This window comes from Stenella coeruleoalba, assembly GCF_951394435.1.
Source record: "Stenella coeruleoalba genome assembly, contig: scaffold_85, whole genome shotgun sequence".
Classification (NCBI taxonomy): Eukaryota; Metazoa; Chordata; class Mammalia; order Artiodactyla; family Delphinidae; genus Stenella; species Stenella coeruleoalba.
The window spans coordinates 1,039,906-1,059,205 of NW_027646009.1; the positions used below are offsets into that span (position 1 = coordinate 1,039,906).

The window sequence follows — 19,300 nt, forward strand, 5'->3', positions numbered from 1 at the left end:
ATGGCCCTTTTGACCGGGGGGAAGTGAGACTTCATTGTAGTGCAGATTTCCTTTGCAAGCTTGCTTGGTTGGCCAAAAAGGGCGTATGCGTTTTTTCCTGAATATATTCAGGAAAAAACGCATACGCCCTTTTTGGCCAAGTGCATCATTGTGGACGTTCTGCCTCTTTTCCTATGCTTTCAATGCAATTCCAGTCTACCTCCTGAAATCGGTTTCCTGCAATTCTGCCCCGCTTTCAAGTCCTCTTGGCAGCCTTACTTCAGTCTATTTTTGGACGATAGCTGTCATTTATAACTCTGCAGGTTTGTGAATTACAGTGCCCCTGAGCTCCTTTCTTCAACTCGCTTTCTTGTGACCTGGCCGCAACACCGCAGGATGGCTTCAGGACCTAATCTGGTTCCGGCACGGCACGCTGAGCCTTTGGTTAATTCCTCTTCCTGGTGGGAAATGAGAGTTAAATTTGCCCGTCCAGACACCTCCAGCTAGCCTCTCATTGGTTCTCGCTATTCCTGTTCATCTTCCGCAGAAATTGCAAACTGGGCCAAACAGGAGGTTAAAGGCGCTGACTCTCCAAGTGGGGAGAGTGTTAGTAAAGCGTCTGGAATGTTGCACCCGAGTACCAGGGGAGGAAAACTGAGACATATTTGAACACGTCTCCCGTTCACATGGTTGATCATACTCTGGGTTCCACATGCATGTTTTAGCTGAAGGAAGAATACCTTAAACCTGGAGAGTTGAGACCCGTGTAATGGGTACCATGCAATATAACTTCAAAGGGTCTTCATTTGCTCACCGAACCTCTCCAATCCTATCATTGCTGTGTTTATTCCCCTGTACACACGCTTGATTCTCTTTTGAAGACATAGCAATCCATAGGTTTTAAGATACTTACTAGTCAGGTACATTCTTAGGGGTTTAATATGGGGTTTTGAGTCCATTTCGTTGAGCAAGGAGTAGCTCTTGTCTATTCCATATTTGGCTTAAGGAACTTTATCTGTGCTCATTTCAATCTCTGGTTTTATGCAGCACCCCAACTCACCTTTCCCCTTAAGCAAGCATAAGTTGGTTTTCTAAATTTGAGACCCTGTTCTGTTCTGTAATTCAGTTCCTGTGTAGCCAAGTTTACATTCCGTGCATTACTGATATCTTATGATGTTTCTTTTTCTGTGTGACTTATTTCAGTTAGAATCATCGTACCTGACTCCACTCATTGTGCTGCTAAGGGCCTGATGACACAGATTTCATTGCTGAGTGATATTGCTTTGTAAGTAAATACCACAACTTCTTTATCCATTTTTCACTTTCTGCGATGTTGAACTTGTACTGTAAACGAGGTTCTTGTAAACAGAGCCGTTCCAAACTTTGGGGTGGCTGTGTCTTTTTGATTTTAATTTCCCTAAGCTATAGGACCATAAGTGGAAGTGCCCTAGGTTCTGTTGCTTTGTTTTTTACATGTTTCAGGAAACACCATACACTGCTCCCGAGTGGTTCTTGGCAATTTACATCCCGCCCATCAGCATAACAAGGCTCCCAGTTCTCCATGGCCTGTCCTGCCTTTCTGGATTTTACACTTTTTTCAGATGGCCCTTTTGACCGGGGGGAAGTGAGACTTCATTGTAGTGCAGATTTCCTTTGCAAGCTTGCTTGGTTGGCCAAAAAGGGCGTATGCGTTTTTTCCTGAATATATTCAGGAAAAAACGCATACGCCCTTTTTGGCCAAGTGCATCATTGTGGACGTTCTGCTTCTTTTCCTATGCTTTCAATGCAATTCCAGTCTGCCTCCTGAAATCGGTTTCCTGCAATTCTGCCCTGCTTTCAAGTCCTCTTGGCAGCCTTACTTCAGTCTATTTTTGGACGATAGCTGTCATTTATAACTCTGCAGGTTTGTGAATTACAGTGCCCCTGAGCTCCTTTCTTCAACTCGCTTTCTTGTGACCTGGCCGCAACACCGCAGGATGGCTTCAGGCCCTAATCTGGTTCCGGTACGGCACGCTCAGCCTTTGGTTAATTCCTCTTCCTGGTGGGAAATGAGAGTTAAATTTGCCCGTCCAGACACCTCCAGCTAGCCTCTCATTGGTTCTCGCTATTCCTGTTCATCTTCCGCAGAAATTGCAAACTGGGCCAAACAGGAGGTTAAAGGCGCTGACTCTCCAAGTGGGGAGAGTGTTAGTAAAGCGTCTGGAATGTTGCACCCGAGTACCAGGGGAGGAAAACTGAGACATATTTGAACACGTCTCCCGTTCACATGGTTGATCATACTTGGGTTCCACATGCATCTTTTAGCTGAAGGAAGAATACCTTAAACCTGGAGAGTTAAGACCCGTGTAATGGGTACCATGCAATATGACTTCAAAGGGTCTTCATTTGCTCACCGAACCTCTCCAATCCTATCACTGCTGCGTTTATGCCCCTGTACACATGCTTGATTCTCTTTCGGAGACATAGCAATCCATAGGTTTTACGATACTTACTAGTCAGGTACATTCTTAGGCGTTTAATATGCGGTGTTGAGTCCATTTCGTTGAGCAAGGAGTAGCTCTTGTCTATTCCATATTTGACTTAAGGAACTTTATCTGTGCTCATTTCAATCTCTGGTTTTATGCAGCACCCCAACTCACCTTTCCCCTTAAGCAAGCATAAGTTGGTTTTCTAAATTTGAGTCCCTGTTCTGTTCTGTAATTCAGTTCCTGTGTAGCCAAGTTTACATTCCGTGTATTACTGATATCTTATGATGTTTCTTTTCTGTGTGACTTACTTCAGTTAGAATCATCATACCTGAATCCACTCATTGTGCTGCTACGGGCCTGATGACACAGATTTCATTGCTGAGTGATATTGCTTTGTAAGTAAATACCACAACTTCTTTATCCATTTTTCACTTTCTGTGATGTTGAACTTGTACTGTAAACGAGGTTCTTGTAAACAGAGCCGTTCCAAACTTTGGGGTGGCTGTGTCTTTTTGATTTTAATTTCCCTAAGCTATAGGACCATAAGTGGAAGTGCCCTAGGTTCTGTTGCTTTGTTTTTTAGATGTTTCAGGAAACACCATACACTTCTCCCGAGTGGTTGTTGGCAATTTACATCCCGCCCATCAGCATAACAAGGCTCCCAGTTCTCCATGGCCTGTCCTGCCTTTCTGGATTTTACACTTTTTTCAGATGGCCCTTTTGACCGGGGGGAAGTGAGACTTCATTGTAGTGCAGATTTCCTTTGCAAGCTTGCTTGGTTGGCCAAAAAGGGCGTATGCGTTTTTTCCTGAATATATTCAGGAAAAAACGCATACGCCCTTTTTGGCCAAGTGCATCATTGTGGACGTTCTGCCTCTTTTCCTATGCTTTCAATGCAATTCCAGTCTACCTCCTGAAATCGGTTTCCTGCAATTCTGCCCCGCTTTCAAGTCCTCTTGGCAGCCTTACTTCAGTCTATTTTTGGACGATAGCTGTCATTTATAACTCTGCAGGTTTGTGAATTACAGTGCCCCTGAGCTCCTTTGTTCAACTCGCTTTCTTTTGAGCTGGCCGCAACACCGCAGGATGGCTTCAGGCCCTAATCTTGTTCCGGTATGGCACACTGAGCCTTTGGTTATTTCCTCTTCCTGGTGGGAAATGAGAGTTAAATTTGCCCGTCCAGACAGCTCCAGCTAGCCTCTCATTGTTTCTCGCTATTCCTGTTCATCTTCCGCAGAAATTGCAAACTGGGCCAAACAGGAGGTTAAAGGCGCTGACTCTCCAAGTGGGGAGAGTGTTAGTAAAGCGTCTGGAATGTTGCACCCGAGTACCAGGGGAGGAAAACTGAGACATATTTGAACACGTCTCCCGTTCACATGGTTGATCATACTTGGGTTCCACATGCATGTTTTAGCTGAAGGAAGAATACCTAAAACCTGGGTAGTTGAAACCCGTGGAATGGGTACCATGCAATATGACTTCAAAGGGTCTTCATTTGCTCACCGAACCTCTCCAATCCTATCACTGCTGCGTTTATGCCCCTGTACACATGCTTGATTCTCTTTTGGAGACATAGCAATCCATAGGTTTTAAGATACTTACTAGTCAGGTACATTCTTAGGCATTTAATATGCGGTGTTGAGTCCATTTCGTTGAGCAAGGAGTAGCTCTTGTCTATTCCATATTTGGCTTAAGGAACTTTATCTGTGCTCATTTCAATCTCTGGTTTTATGCAGCAACCCAACTCACCTTTACCCTTAAGCAAGCATAAGTTGGTTTTCTAAATTTGAGACCCTGTTCTGTTTTGGAATTCAGTTCCTGTGTAGCCAAGTTTACATTCCGTGTATTACTGATATCTTATGATGTTTCTTTTTCTGTGTGACTTATTTCAGTTAGAATCATCGTACCTGAATCTACTCATTATGCTGCTACGGGCCTGATGACATAGATTTCATTGCTGAGTGATACTGCATTGTACGTAAGTACCACAAGTTCTTTATCCATTTTTCACTTTCTGCGATGTTGAACTTGTACTGTAAACGAGGTTCTTGTAAACAGAGCCGTTCCAAACTTTGGGGTGGCTGTGTCTTTTTGATTTTAATTTCCCTAAGCTATAGGACCATAAGTGGCAGTGCCCTAGGCTCTGTTGCTTTGTTTTTTAGATGTTTCAGGAAACACCATACACTTCTCCCGAGTGGTTGTTGGCAATTTACATCCCGCCCATCAGCATAACAAGGCTCCCAGTTCTCCATGGCCTGTCCTGCCTTTCTGGATTTTACACTTTTTTCAGATGGCCCTTTTGACCGGGGGGAAGTGAGACTTCATTGTAGTGCAGATTTCCTTTGCAAGCTTGCTTGGTTGGCCAAAAAGGGCGTATGCGTTTTTTCCTGAATATATTCAGGAAAAAACGCATACGCCCTTTTTGGCCAAGTGCATCATTGTGGACGTTCTGCCTCTTTTCCTATGCTTTCAATGCAATTCCAGTCTACCTCCTGAAATCGGTTTCCTGCAATTCTGCCCCGCTTTCAAGTCCTCTTGGCAGCCTTACTTCAGTCTATTTTTGGACGATAGCTGTCATTTATAACTCTGCAGGTTTGTGAATTACAGTGCCCCTGAGCTCCTTTCTTCAACTCGCTTTCTTGTGACCTGGCCGCAACACCGCAGGATGGCTTCAGGACCTAATCTGGTTCCGGCACGGCACGCTGAGCCTTTGGTTAATTCCTCTTCCTGGTGGGAAATGAGAGTTAAATTTGCCCGTCCAGACACCTCCAGCTAGCCTCTCATTGGTTCTCGCTATTCCTGTTCATCTTCCGCAGAAATTGCAAACTGGGCCAAACAGGAGGTTAAAGGCGCTGACTCTCCAAGTGGGGAGAGTGTTAGTAAAGCGTCTGGAATGTTGCACCCGAGTACCAGGGGAGGAAAACTGAGACATATTTGAACACGTCTCCCGTTCACATGGTTGATCATACTCTGGGTTCCACATGCATGTTTTAGCTGAAGGAAGAATACCTTAAACCTGGAGAGTTGAGACCCGTGTAATGGGTACCATGCAATATAACTTCAAAGGGTCTTCATTTGCTCACCGAACCTCTCCAATCCTATCATTGCTGTGTTTATTCCCCTGTACACACGCTTGATTCTCTTTTGAAGACATAGCAATCCATAGGTTTTAAGATACTTACTAGTCAGGTACATTCTTAGGGGTTTAATATGGGGTTTTGAGTCCATTTCGTTGAGCAAGGAGTAGCTCTTGTCTATTCCATATTTGGCTTAAGGAACTTTATCTGTGCTCATTTCAATCTCTGGTTTTATGCAGCACCCCAACTCACCTTTCCCCTTAAGCAAGCATAAGTTGGTTTTCTAAATTTGAGACCCTGTTCTGTTCTGTAATTCAGTTCCTGTGTAGCCAAGTTTACATTCCGTGCATTACTGATATCTTATGATGTTTCTTTTTCTGTGTGACTTATTTCAGTTAGAATCATCATACCTGAATCCACTCATTGTGGATGCTAAGGGCCTGATGACATAGATTTCATTGCTGAGTGATATTGCTTTGTAAGTGAATACCACAACTTCTTTATCCATTTTTCACTTTCTGCGATGTTGAACTTGTACTGTGAACGAGGTTCTTGTAAACAGAGCCGTTCCAAACTTTGGGGTGGCTGTGTCTTTTTGATTTTAATTTCCCTAAGCTATAGGACCATAAGTGGAAGTGCCCTAGGCTCTGTTGCTTTGTTTTTTAGATGTTTCAGGAAACACCATACACTTCTCCCAAGTGGCTGTTGGCAATTTACATCCCGCCCATCAGCATAACAAGGCTCCCAGTTCTCAATGGCCTGTTGCCTTTCTGGATTTTACACTTTTTTCAGATGGCCCTTTTGACCGGGGGGAAGTGAGACTTCATTGTAGTGCAGATTTCCTTTGCAAGCTTGCTTGGTTGGCCAAAAAGGGCGTATGCGTTTTTTCCTGAATATATTCAGGAAAAAACTCATACGCCCTTTTTGGCCAAGTGCATCATTGTGGACGTTCTGCCTCTTTTCCTATGCTTTCAATGCAATTCCAGTCTACCTCCTGAAATCGGTTTCCTGCAATGCTGCCCCGCTTTCAAGTCCTCTTGGCAGCCTTACTTCAGTCTATTTTTGGACGATAGCTGTCATTTATAACTCTGCAGGTTTGTGAATTACAGTGCCCCTGAGCTCCTTTCTTCAACTCGCTTTCTTGTGACCTGGCCGCAACACCGCAGGATGGCTTCAGGCCCTAATCTGGTTCCGGCACGGCACGCTGAGCCTTTGGTTATTTCCTCTTCCTGGTGGGAAATGAGAGTTAAATTTGCCCGTCCAGACACCTCCAGCTAGCCTCTCATTGGTTCTCGCTATTCCTGTTCATCTTCCGCAGAAATTGCAAACTGGGCCAAACAGGAGGTTAAAGGCGCTGACTCTCCAAGTGGGGAGAGTGTTAGTAAAGCGTCTGGAATGTTGCACCCGAGTACCAGGGGAGGAAAACTGAGACATATTTGAACACGTCTCCCGTTCACATGGTTGATCATACTTGGGTTCCACATGCATGTTTTAGCTGAAGGAAGAATACCTTAAATCTGGAGAGTTAAGACCCGTGTAATGGGTACCATGCAATATGACTTCAAAGGGTCTTCATTTGCTCACCGAACCTCTCCAATCCTATCACTGCTGCGTTTATGCCCCTGTACACATGCTTGATTCTCTTTCGGAGACATAGCAATCCATAGGTTTTTAAGATACTTACTAGTCAGGTACATTCTTAGGCGTTTAATATGCGTTGTTGAGTCCATTTCGTTGAGCAAGGAGTAGCTCTTGTCTATTCCATATTTGACTTAAGGAACTTTATCTGTGCTCATTTCAATCTCTGGTTTTATGCAGCACCCCAACTCACCTTTACCCTTAAGCAAGCATAAGTTGGTTTTCTAAATTTGAGACCCTGTTCTGTTCTGTAATTCAGTTCCTGTGTAGCCAAGTTTACATTCCGTGTATTACTGATATCTTATGATGTTTCTTTTTCTGTGTGACTTACTTCAGTTAGAATCATCATACCTGAATCCACTCATTGTGCTGCTAAGGGCCTGATGACACAGATTTCATTGCTGAGTGATATTGCTTTGTAAGTAAATACCACAACTTCTTTATCCATTTTTCACTTTCTGCGATGTTGAACTTGTACTGTAAACGAGGTTCTTGTAAACAGAGTCGTTCCAAACTTTGGGGTGGCTGTGTCTTTTTGATTTTAATTTCCCTAAGCTATAGGACCATAAGTGGAAGTGCCCTAGGTTCTGTTGCTTTGTTTTTTAGATGTTTCAGGAAACACCATACACTTCTCCCGAGTGGTTGTTGGCAATTTACATCCCGCCCATCAGCATAACAAGGCTCCCAGTTCTCCATGGCCTGTCCTGCCTTTCTGGATTTTACACTTTTTTCAGATGGCCCTTTTGACCGGGGGGAAGTGAGACTTCATTGTAGTGCAGATTTCCTTTGCAAGCTTGCTTGGTTGGCCAAAAAGGGCGTATGCGTTTTTTCCTGAATATATTCAGGAAAAAACGCATACGCCCTTTTTGGCCAAGTGCATCATTGTGGACGTTCTGCCTCTTTTCCTATGCTTTCAATGCAATTCCAGTCTACCTCCTGAAATCGGTTTCCTGCAATTCTGCCCCGCTTTCAAGTCCTCTTGGCAGCCTTACTTCAGTCTATTTTTGGACGATAGCTGTCATTTATAACTCTGCAGGTTTGTGAATTACAGTGCCCCTGAGCTCCTTTGTTCAACTCGCTTTCTTTTGAGCTGGCCGCAACACCGCAGGATGGCTTCAGGCCCTAATCTGGTTCCGGCCCGGCATGCTGAGCCTTTGGTTATTTCCTCTTCCTGGTGGGAAATGAGAGTTAAATTTGCCCGTCCAGACACCTCCAGCTAGCCTCTCATTGGTTCTCGCTATTCCTGTTCATCTTCCGCAGAAATTGCAAACTGGGCCAAACAGGAGGTTAAAGGCGCTGACTCTCCAAGTGGGGAGAGTGTTAGTAAAGCGTCTGGAATGTTGCACCCGAGTACCAGGGGAGGAAAACTGAGACATATTTGAACACGTCTCCCGTTCACATGGTTGATCATACTTGGGTTCCACATGCATGTTTTATCTGAAGGAAGAATACCTAAAACCTGGGTAGTTGAAACCCGTGGAATGGGTACCATGCAATATGACTTCAAAGGGTCTTCATTTGCTCACCGAACCTCTCCAATCCTATCACTGCTGCGTTTATGCCCCTGTACACATGCTTGATTCTCTTTTGGAGACATAGCAATCCATAGGTTTTAAGATACTTACTAGTCAGGTACATTCTTAGGCGTTTAATATGCGGTGTTGAGTCCATTTCGTTGAGCAAGGAGTAGCTCTTGTCTATTCCATATTTGGCTTAAGGAACTTTATCTGTGCTCATTTCAATCTCTGGTTTTATGCAGCAACCCAACTCACCTTTACCCTTAAGCAAGCATAAGTTGGTTTTCTAAATTTGAGACCCTGTTCTGTTTTGGAATTCTGTTCCTGTGTAGCCAAGTTTACATTCCGTGTATTACTGATATCTTATGATGTTTCTTTTTCTGTGTGACTTATTTCAGTTAGAATCATCGTACCTGAATCTACTCATTATGCTGCTACGGGCCTGATGACATAGATTTCATTGCTGAGTGATACTGCATTGTACGTAAGTACCACAAGTTCTTTATCCATTTTTCACTTTCTGCGATGTTGAACTTGTACTGTAAACGAGGTTCTTGTAAACAGAGCCGTTCCAAACTTTGGGGTGGCTGTGTCTTTTTGATTTTAATTTCCCTAAGCTATAGGACCATAAGTGGAAGTGCCCTAGGCTCTGTTGCTTTGTTTTTTAGATGTTTCAGGAAACACCATACACTTCTCCCGAGTGGTTGTTGGCAATTTACATCCCGCCCATCAGCATAACAAGGCTCCCAGTTCTCCATGGCCTGTCCTGCCTTTCTGGATTTTACACTTTTTTCAGATGGCCCTTTTGACCGGGGGGAAGTGAGACTTCATTCTAGTGCAGATTTCCTTTGCAAGCTTGCTTGGTTGGCCAAAAAGGGCGTATGCGTTTTTTCCCTGAATATATTCAGGAAAAAAACGCATACGCCCTTTTTGGCCAAGTGCATCATTGTGGACGTTCTGCCTCTTTTCCTATGCTTTCAATGCAATTCCAGTCTACCTCCTGAAATCGGTTTCCTGCAATTCTGCCCCGCTTTCAAGTCCTCTTGGCAGCCTTACTTCAGTCTATTTTTGGACGATAGCTGTCATTTATAACTCTGCAGGTTTGTGAATTACAGTGCCCCTGAGCTCCTTTCTTCAACTCACTTTCTTGTGAGCTGGCCGCAACACCGCAGGATGGCTTCAGGCCCTAATCTGTTTCCGGCACGGCACGCTGAGCCTTTGGTTAATTCCTCTTCCTGGTGGGAAATGAGAGTTAAATTTGCCCGTCCAGATATCTCGGGCTAGCCTCTCATTGGTTCTCGCTATTCCTGTTCATCTTCCGCAGAAATTGCAAACTGGGCCAAACAGGAGGTTAAAGGGACTGACTCTCCAAGTCGGGAGAGTGTTAGTAAAGCGTCTGGAATGTTGCACCAAAGTACCAGGTACGAAAACTGAGACATATTTGAACACGTCTCCCGATCACATGGTTGATCATACTCTAGGTTCCACATGCATGTTTTAGCTGAAGGAAGAATACCTTAAACCTGGGTAGTTGAAACCCGTGGAATGGGTACCATGCAATATGACTTCAAAGGGTCTTCATTTGCTCACCGAACCTCTCCAATCCTATCACTGCTGCGTTTATGCCCCTGTACACATGCTTGATTCTCTTTTGGAGACATAGCAATCCATAGGTTTTAAGATACTTACTAGTCAGGAACATTCTTAGGCGTTTAATATGGGGTGTTGAGTCCATTTCGTTGAGCAAGGAGTAGCTCTTGTCTATTCCATATTTGACTTAAGGAACTTTATCTGTGCTCATTTCAATCTCTGGTTTTATGCAGCACCCCAACTCACCTTTACCCTTAAGCAAGCATAAGTTGGTTTTCTAAATTTGAGACCCTGTTCTGTTCTGTAATTCAGTTCCTGTGTAGCCAAGTTTACATTCCGTGTATTACTGATATCTTATGATGTTTCTTTTTCTGTGTGACTTACTTCAGTTAGAATCATCATACCTGAATCCACTCATTGTGCTGCTAAGGGCCTGATGACACAGATTTCATTGCTGAGTGATATTGCTTTGTAAGTAAATACCACAACTTCTTTATCCATTTTTCACTTTCTGCGATGTTGAACTTGTACTGTAAACGAGGTTCTTGTAAACAGAGGCGTCCCAAACTTTGGGGTGGCTGTGTCTTTTTGATTTTAATTTCCCTAAGCTATAGGACCATAAGTGGCAGTGCCCTAGGCTCTGTTGCTTTGTTTTTTAGATGTTTCAGGAAACACCATACACTTCTCCCGAGTGTCTGTTGGCAATTTACATCCCGCCCATCAGCATAACAAGGCTCCCAGTTCTCCATGGCCTGTCCTGCCTTTCTGGATTTTACACTTTTTTCAGATGGCCCTTTTGACCGGGGGGAAGTGAGACTTCATTGCAGTGCAGATTTCCATTGCAAGCTTGCTTGGTTGGCCAAAAAGTGCGTATGCGTTTTTTCCTGAATATATTCAGGAAAAAACGCATACGCCCTTTTTGGCCAAGTGCATCATTGTGGACGTTCTGCCTCTTTTCCTATGCTTTCAATGCAATTCCAGTCTACCTCCTGAAATCGGTTTCCTGCAATTCTGCCCCGCTTTCAAGTCCTCTAGGCAGCCTTACTTCAGTCTATTTTTGGACGATAGCTGTCATTTATAACTCTGCAGGTTTGTGAATTACAGTGCCCCTGAGCTCCTTTCTTCAACTCGCTTTCTTGTGACCTGGCCGCAACACCGCAGGATGGCTTCAGGCCCTAATCTGGTTCCGGCACGGCACGCTGAGCCTTTGGTTATTTCCTTTTCCTGGTGGGAAATGAGAGTTAAATTTGCCCGTCCAGACACCTCCAGCTAGTCTCTCATTGGTTCTCGCTATTCCTGTTCATCTTCCGCAAAAATTGCAAACTGGGCCAAACAGGAGGTTAAAGGCACTGACTCTCCAAGTGGGGAGAGTGTTAGTAAAGCGTCTGGAATGTTGCACCCGAGTACCAGGGGAGAAAAACTGAGACATATTTGAACACGTCTCCCGTTCACATGGTTGATCATACTTGGGTTCCACATGCATGTTTTAGCTGAAGGAAGAATACCTTAAACCTGGAGAGTTAAGACCCGTGTAATGGGTACCATGCAATATGACTTCAAAGGGTCTTCATTTGCTCACCGAACCTCTCCAATCCTATCACTGCTGCGTTTATGCCCCTGTACACATGCTTGATTCTCTTTCAGAGACATAGCAATCCATAGGTTTTAAGATACTTACTAGTCAGGTACATTCTTAGGCGTTTAATATGCGGTGTTGAGTCCATTTCGTTGAGCAAGGAGTAGCTCTTGTCTATTCCATATTTGACTTAAGGAACTTTATCTGTGCTCATTTCAATCTCTGGTTTTATGCAGCACCCCAACTCACCTTTCCCCTTAAGCAAGCATAAGTTGGTTTTCTAAATTTGAGACCCTGTTCTGTTCTGTAATTCAGTTCCTGTGTAGCCAAGTTTCCATTCCGTGTATTACTGATATCTTATGATGTTTCTTTTTCTGTGTGACTTACTTCAGTTAGAATCATCATACCTGAATCCACTCATTGTGCTGCTACGGGCCTGATGACACAGATTTCATTGCTGAGTGACATTGCTTTGTAAGTAAATACCACAACTTCTTTATCCATTTTTCACTTTCTGCGATGTTGAACTTGTACTGTAAACGAGGTTCTTGTAAACAGAGCCGTTCCAAACTTTGGGGTGGCTGTGTCTTTTTGATTTTAATTTCCCTAAGCTATAGGACCATAAGTGGCAGTGCCCTAGGCTCTGTTGCTTTGTTTTTTAGATGTTTCAGGAAACACCATACACTTCTCCCGAGTGTCTGTTGGCAATTTACATCCCGCCCATCAGCATAACAAGGCTCCCAGTTCTCCATGGCCTGTCCTGCCTTTCTGGATTTTACACTTTTTTCAGATGGCCCTTTTGACCGGGGGGAAGTGAGACTTCATTGTAGTGCAGATTTCCTTTGCAAGCTTGCTTGGTTGGCCAAAAAGGGCGTATGCGTTTTTTCCTGAATATATTCAGGAAAAAACGCATACGCCCGTTTTGGCCAAGTGCATCATTGTGGACGTTCTGCCTCTTTTCCTATGCTTGCAATGCAATTCCAGTCTACCTCCTGAAATCGGTTTCCTGCAATTCTGCCCCGCTTTCAAGTCCTCTTGGCAGCCTTACTTCAGTCTATTTTTGGACGATAGCTGTCATTTATAACTCTGCAGGTTTGTGAATTACAGTGCCCCTGAGCTCCTTTCTTCAACTCGCTTTCTTGTGACCTGGCCGCAACACCGCAGGATGGCTTCAGGCCCTAATCTGGTTCCGGCCCGGCACGCTGAGCCTTTGGTTATTTCCTCTTCCTGGTGGGAAATGAGAGTTAAATTTGCCCGTCCAGACACCTCCAGCTAGCCTCTCATTGGTTCTCGCTATTCCTGTTCATCTTCCGCAGAAATTGCAAACTGGGCCAAACAGGAGGTTAAAGGGACTGACTCTCCAAGTGGGGAGAGTGTTAGTAAAGCGTCTGGAATGTTGCACCCGAGTACCAGGGGAGGAAAACTGAGACATATTTGAACACGTCTCCCGTTCACATGGTTGATCATACTCTAGGTTCCATATGCATGTTTTAGCTGAAGGAATAATACCTTAAACCTGGAGAGTTGAGACCCGTGTAATGGGTACCATGCAATATGACTTCAAAGGGTCTTCATTTGCTCACCGAACCTCTCCAATCCTATCACTGCTGCGTTTATGCCCCTGTACACATGCTTGATTCTCTTTTGGAGACATAGCAATCCATAGGTTTTACGATACTTACTAGTCAGGTACATTCTTAGGCGTTTAATATGCGGTGTTGAGTCCATTTCGTTGAGCAAAGAGTAGCTCTTGTCTATTCCATATTTGACTTAAGGAACTTTATCTGTGCTCATTTCAATCTCTGGTTTTATGCAGCACCCCAACTCACCTTTCCCCTTAAGCAAGCATAAGTTGGTTTTCTAAATTTGAGACCCTGTTCTGTTCTGTAATTCAGTTCCTGTGTAGCCAAGTTTCCATTCCGTGTATTACTGATATCTTATGATGTTTCTTTTTCTGTGTGACTTACTTCAGTTAGAATCATCATACCTGAATCCACTCATTGTGCTGCTAAGGGCCTGATGACACAGATTTCATTGCTGAGTGATATTGCTTTGTAAGTAAATACCACAACTTCTTTATCCATTTTTCACTTTCTGCGATGTTGAACTTGTACTGTAAACGAGGTTCTTGTAAACAGAGGCGTCCCAAACTTTGGGGTGGCTGTGTCTTTTTGATTTTAATTTCCCTAAGCTATAGGACCATAAGTGGCAGTGCCCTAGGCTCTGTTGCTTTGTTTTTTAGATGTTTCAGGAAACACCATACACTTCTCCCGAATGTCTGTTGGCAATTTACATCCCGCCCATCAGCATAACAAGGCTCCCAGTTCTCCATGGCCTGTCCTGCCTTTCTGGATTTTACACTTTTTTCAGATGGCCCTTTTGACCGGGGGGAAGTGAGACTTCATTGTAGTGCAGATTTCCATTGCAAGCTTGCTTGGTTGGCCAAAAAGGGCGTATGCGTTTTTTCCTGAATATATTCAGGAAAAAACGCATACGCCCTTTTTGGCCAAGTGCATCATTGTGGACGTTCTGCCTCTTTTCCTATGCTTTCAATGCAATTCCAGTCTACCTCCTGAAATCGGATTCCTGCAATTCTGCCCCGCTTTCAAGTCCTCTTGGCAGCCTTACTTCAGTCTATTTTTGGACGATAGCTGTCATTTATAACTCTGCAGGTTTGTGAATTACAGTGCCCCTGAGCTCCTTTCTTCAACTCGCTTTCTTGTGACCTGGCCGCAACACCGCAGGATGGCTTCAGGCCCTAATCTGGTTCCGGCACGGCACGCTGAGCCTTTGGTTATTTCCTTTTCCTGGTGGGAAATGAGAGTTAAATTTGCCCGTCCAGACACCTCCAGCTAGTCTCTCATTGGTTCTCGCTATTCCTGTTCATCTTCCGCAAAAATTGCAAACTGGGCCAAACAGGAGGTTAAAGGCGCTGACTCTCCAAGTGGGGAGAGTGTTAGTAAAGCGTCTGGAATGTTGCACCCGAGTACCAGGGGAGAAAAACTGAGACATATTTGAACACGTCTCCCGTTCACATGGTTGATCATACTTGGGTTCCACATGCATGTTTTAGCTGAAGGAAGAATACCTTAAACCTGGAGAGTTAAGACCCGTGTAATGGGTACCATGCAATATGACTTCAAAGGGTCTTCATTTGCTCACCGAACCTCTCCAATCCTATCACTGCTGCGTTTATGCCCCTGTACACATGCTTGATTCTCTTTCAGAGACATAGCAATCCATAGGTTTTAAGATACTTACTAGTCAGGTACATTCTTAGGCGTTTAATATGCGGTGTTGAGTCCATTTCGTTGAGCAAGGAGTAGCTCTTGTCTATTCCATATTTGACTTAAGGAACTTTATCTGTGCTCATTTCAATCTCTGGTTTTATGCAGCACCCCAACTCACCTTTCCCCTTAAGCAAGCATAAGTTGGTTTTCTAAATTTGAGACCCTGTTCTGTTCTGTAATTCAGTTCCTGTGTAGCCAAGTTTCCATTCCGTGTATTACTGATATCTTATGATGTTTCTTTTTCTGTGTGACTTACTTCAGTTAGAATCATCATACCTGAATCCACTCATGGTGCTGCTAAGGGCCTGATGACACAGATTTCATTGCTGAGTGATATTGCTTTGTAAGTAAATACCACAACTTCTTTATCCATTTTTCACTTTCTGCGATGTTGAACTTGTACTGTAAACGAGGTTCTTGTAAACAGAGCCGTTCCAAACTTTGGGGTGGCTGTGTCTTTTTGATTTTAATTTCCCTAAGCTATAGGACCATAAGTGGCAGTGCCCTAGGCTCTGTTGCTTTGTTTTTTAGATGTTTCAGGAAACACCATACACTTCTCCCGAGTGTCTGTTGGCAATTTACATCCCGCCCATCAGCATAACAAGGCTCCCAGTTCTCCATGGCCTGTCCTGCCTTTCTGGATTTTACACTTTTTTCAGATGGCCCTTTTGACCGGGGGGAAGTGAGACTTCATTGTAGTGCAGATTTCCTTTGCAAGCTTGCTTGGTTGGCCAAAAAGGGCGTATGCGTTTTTTCCTGAATATATTCAGGAAAAAACGCATACGCCCGTTTTGGCCAAGTGCATCATTGTGGACGTTCTGCCTCTTTTCCTATGCTTTCAATGCAATTCCAGTCTACCTCCTGAAATCGGTTTCCTGCAATTCTGCCCCGCTTTCAAGTCCTCTTGGCAGCCTTACTTCAGTCTATTTTTGGACGATAGCTGTCATTTATAACTCTGCAGGTTTGTGAATTACAGTGCCCCTGAGCTCCTTTCTTCAACTCGCTTTCTTGTGACCTGGCCGCAACACCGCAGGATGGCTTCAGGCTCTAATCTGGTTCCGGCCCGGCACGCTGAGCCTTTGGTTATTTCCTCTTCCTGGTGGGAAATGAGAGTTAAATTTGCCCGTCCAGACACCTCCAGCTAGCCTCTCATTGGTTCTCGCTATTCCTGTTCATCTTCCGCAGAAATTGCAAACTGGGCCAAACAGGAGGTTAAAGGGACTGACTCTCCAAGTGGGGAGAGTGTTAGTAAAGCGTCTGGAATGTTGCACCCGAGTACCAGGGGAGGAAAACTGAGACATATTTGAACACGTCTCCCGATCACATGGTTGATCATACTCTAGGTTCCATATGCATGTTTTAGCTGAAGGAAGAATACCTTAAACCTGGAGAGTTGAGACCCGTGTAATGGGTACCATGCAATATGACTTCAAAGGGTCTTCATTTGCTCACCGAACCTCACCAATCCTATCACTGCTGCGTTTATGCCCCTGTACACATGCTTGATTCTCTTTTGGAGACATAGCAATCCATAGGTTTTACGATACTTACTAGTCAGGTACATTCTTAGGCGTTTAATATGCGGTGTTGAGTCCATTTCGTTGAGCAAAGAGTAGCTCTTGTCTATTCCATATTTGGCTTAAGGAACTTTATCTGTGCTCGTTTCAATCTCTGGTTTTATGCAGCACCCCAACTCACCTTTACCCTTAAGCAAGCATAAGTTGGTTTTCTAAATTTGAGACCCTGTTCTGTTCTGTAATTCAGTTCCTGTGTAGCCAAGTTTACATTCCGTGTATTACTGATATCTTATGATGTTTCTTTTTCTGTGTGACTTATTTCAGTTAGAATCATCATACCTGAATCCACTCATTGTGATGCTAAGGGCCTGATGACATAGATTTCATTGCTGAGTGATATTGCTTTGTAAGTAAATACCACAACTTCTTTATCCATTTTTCACTTTCTGCGATGTTGAACTTGTACTGTAGACGAGGTTCTTGTAAACAGAGGCGTCCCAAACTTTGGGGTGGCTGTGTCTTTTTGATTTTAATTTCCCTAAGCTATAGGACCATAAGTGGCAGTGCCCTAGGCTCTGTTGCTTTGTTTTTTAGATGTTTCAGGAAACACCATACACTTCTCCCCAGTGTCTGTTGGCAATTTACATGCCGCCCATCAGCATAACAAGGCTCCCAGTTCTCCATGGCCTGTCCTGTCTTTCTGGATTTTACACTTTTTTCAGATGGCCCTTTTGACCGGGGGGAAGTGAGACTTCATTGTAGTGCAGATTTCCTTTGCAAGCTTGCTTGGTTGGCCAAAAACGGCGTATGCGTTTTTTCCTGAATATATTCAGGAAAAAACGCATACGCCCTTTTTGGCCAAGAGCATCATTGTGGACGTTCTGCCTCTTTTCGTATGCTTTCAATGCAATTGCAGTCTACCTCCTGAAATCGGTTTCCTGCAATTCTGCCCCGCTTTCAAGTCCTCTTGGCAGCCTTACTTCAGTCTATTTTTGGACGATAGCTGTCATTTATAACTCTGCAGGTTTGTGAATTACAGTGCCCCTGAGCTCCTTTCTTCAACTCGCTTTCTTGTGACCTGGCCGCAACACCGCAGGATGGCTTCAGGCCCTAATCTGGTTCCGGCACGGCACGCTGAGCCTTTGGTTATTTCCTCTTCCTGGTGGGAAATGAGAGTTAAATTTGCCCGTCCAGACACCTCCAGCTAGTCTCTCATTGGTTCTCGCTATTCCTGTTCATCTTCCGCAGAAATTGCAAACTGGGCCAAACAGGAGGTTAAAGGCGCTGACTCTCCAAGTGGGGAGAGTGTTACTAAAGCATCTGGAATGTTGCACCCGAGTACCAGGGGAGGAAAACTGAGACATATTTGAACACGCCTCCCGTTCACATGGTTGATCATACTTGGGTTCCACATGCATGTTTTAGTTGAAGGAAGAATACCTTAAACCTGGAGAGTTAAGACCCGTGTAATGGGTACCATGCAATATGACTTCAAAGGGTCTTCATTTGCTCACCGAACCTCTCCAATCCTATCACTGCTGAGTTTATGCCCCTGTACACATGCTTGATTCTCTTTCAGAGACATAGCAATCCATAGGTTTTAAGATACTTACTAGTCAGGTACATTCTTAGGCGTTTAATATGCGGTGTTGAGTCCATTTCGTTGAGCAAGGAGTAGCTCTTGTCTATTCCATATTTGACTTAAGGAACTTTATCTGTGCTCATTTCAATCTCTGGTTTTATGCAGCACCCCAACTCACCTTTACCCTTAAGCAAGCATAAGTTGGTTTTCTAAATTTGAGACCCTGTTCTGTTCTGTAATTCAGTTCCTGTGTAGCCAAGTTTACATTCCGTGTATTACTGATATCTTATGATGTTTCTTTTTCTGTGTGACTTACTTCAGTTAGAATCATCATACCTGAATCCACTCATTGTGCTGCTACGGGCCTGATGACACAGATTTCATTGCTGAGTGACATTGCTTTGTAAGTAAATACCACAACTTCTTTATCCATTTTTCACTTTCTGCGATGTTGAACTTGTACTGTAAACGAGGTTCTTGTAAACAGAGCCGTTCCAAACTTTGGGGTGGCTGTGTCTTTTTGATTTTAATTTCCCTAAGCTATAGGACCATAAGTGGAAGTGCCCTAGGTTCTGTTGCTTTGTTTTTTAGATGTTTCAGGAAACACCATACACTTCTCCCGAGTGGTTGTTGGCAATTGACATCCCGCCCATCAGCATAACAAGGCTCCCAGTTCTCCATGGCCTGTCCTGCCTTTCTGGATTTTACACTTTTTTCAGATGGCCCTTTTGACCGGGGGGAAGTGAGACTTCATTGTAGTGCAGATTTCCTTTGCAAGCTTGCTTGGTTGGCCAAAAAGGGCGTATGCGTTTTTTCCTGAATATATTCAGGAAAAAACGCATACGCCCTTTTCGGCCAAGTGCATCATTGTGGACGTTCTGCCTCTTTTCCTATGCTTTCAATGCAATTCCAGTCTACCTCCTGAAATCGGTTTCCTGCAATTCTGCCCCGCTTTCAAGTCCTCTTGGCAGCCTTACTTCAGTCTATTTTTGGACGATAGCTGTCATTTATAACTCTGCAGGTTTGTGAATTACAGTGCCCCTGAGCTCCTTTCTTCAACTCGCTT

General features: G+C 44.0%; 1 long non-coding RNA gene across 4 annotated transcripts in view; it reads left to right on the forward strand.

The window, feature by feature from the left end:
• Nucleotides 1–19,300, forward strand: part of LOC307181396 — a 531,327-nt gene that overhangs the window by 370,573 nt on the left and 141,454 nt on the right. Inside the window, exon 5 of one of the 4 annotated variants that reach the window (XR_013826657.1) lies at nucleotides 1,183–1,247. The exons of the other annotated variants lie outside the window; for them this stretch is intronic. This is a non-coding gene — a long non-coding RNA (uncharacterized lncRNA). Of the gene's footprint in view, nucleotides 1–1,182; nucleotides 1,248–19,300 lie in introns of those variants that run through there. 4 annotated transcript variants of the gene reach the window in all.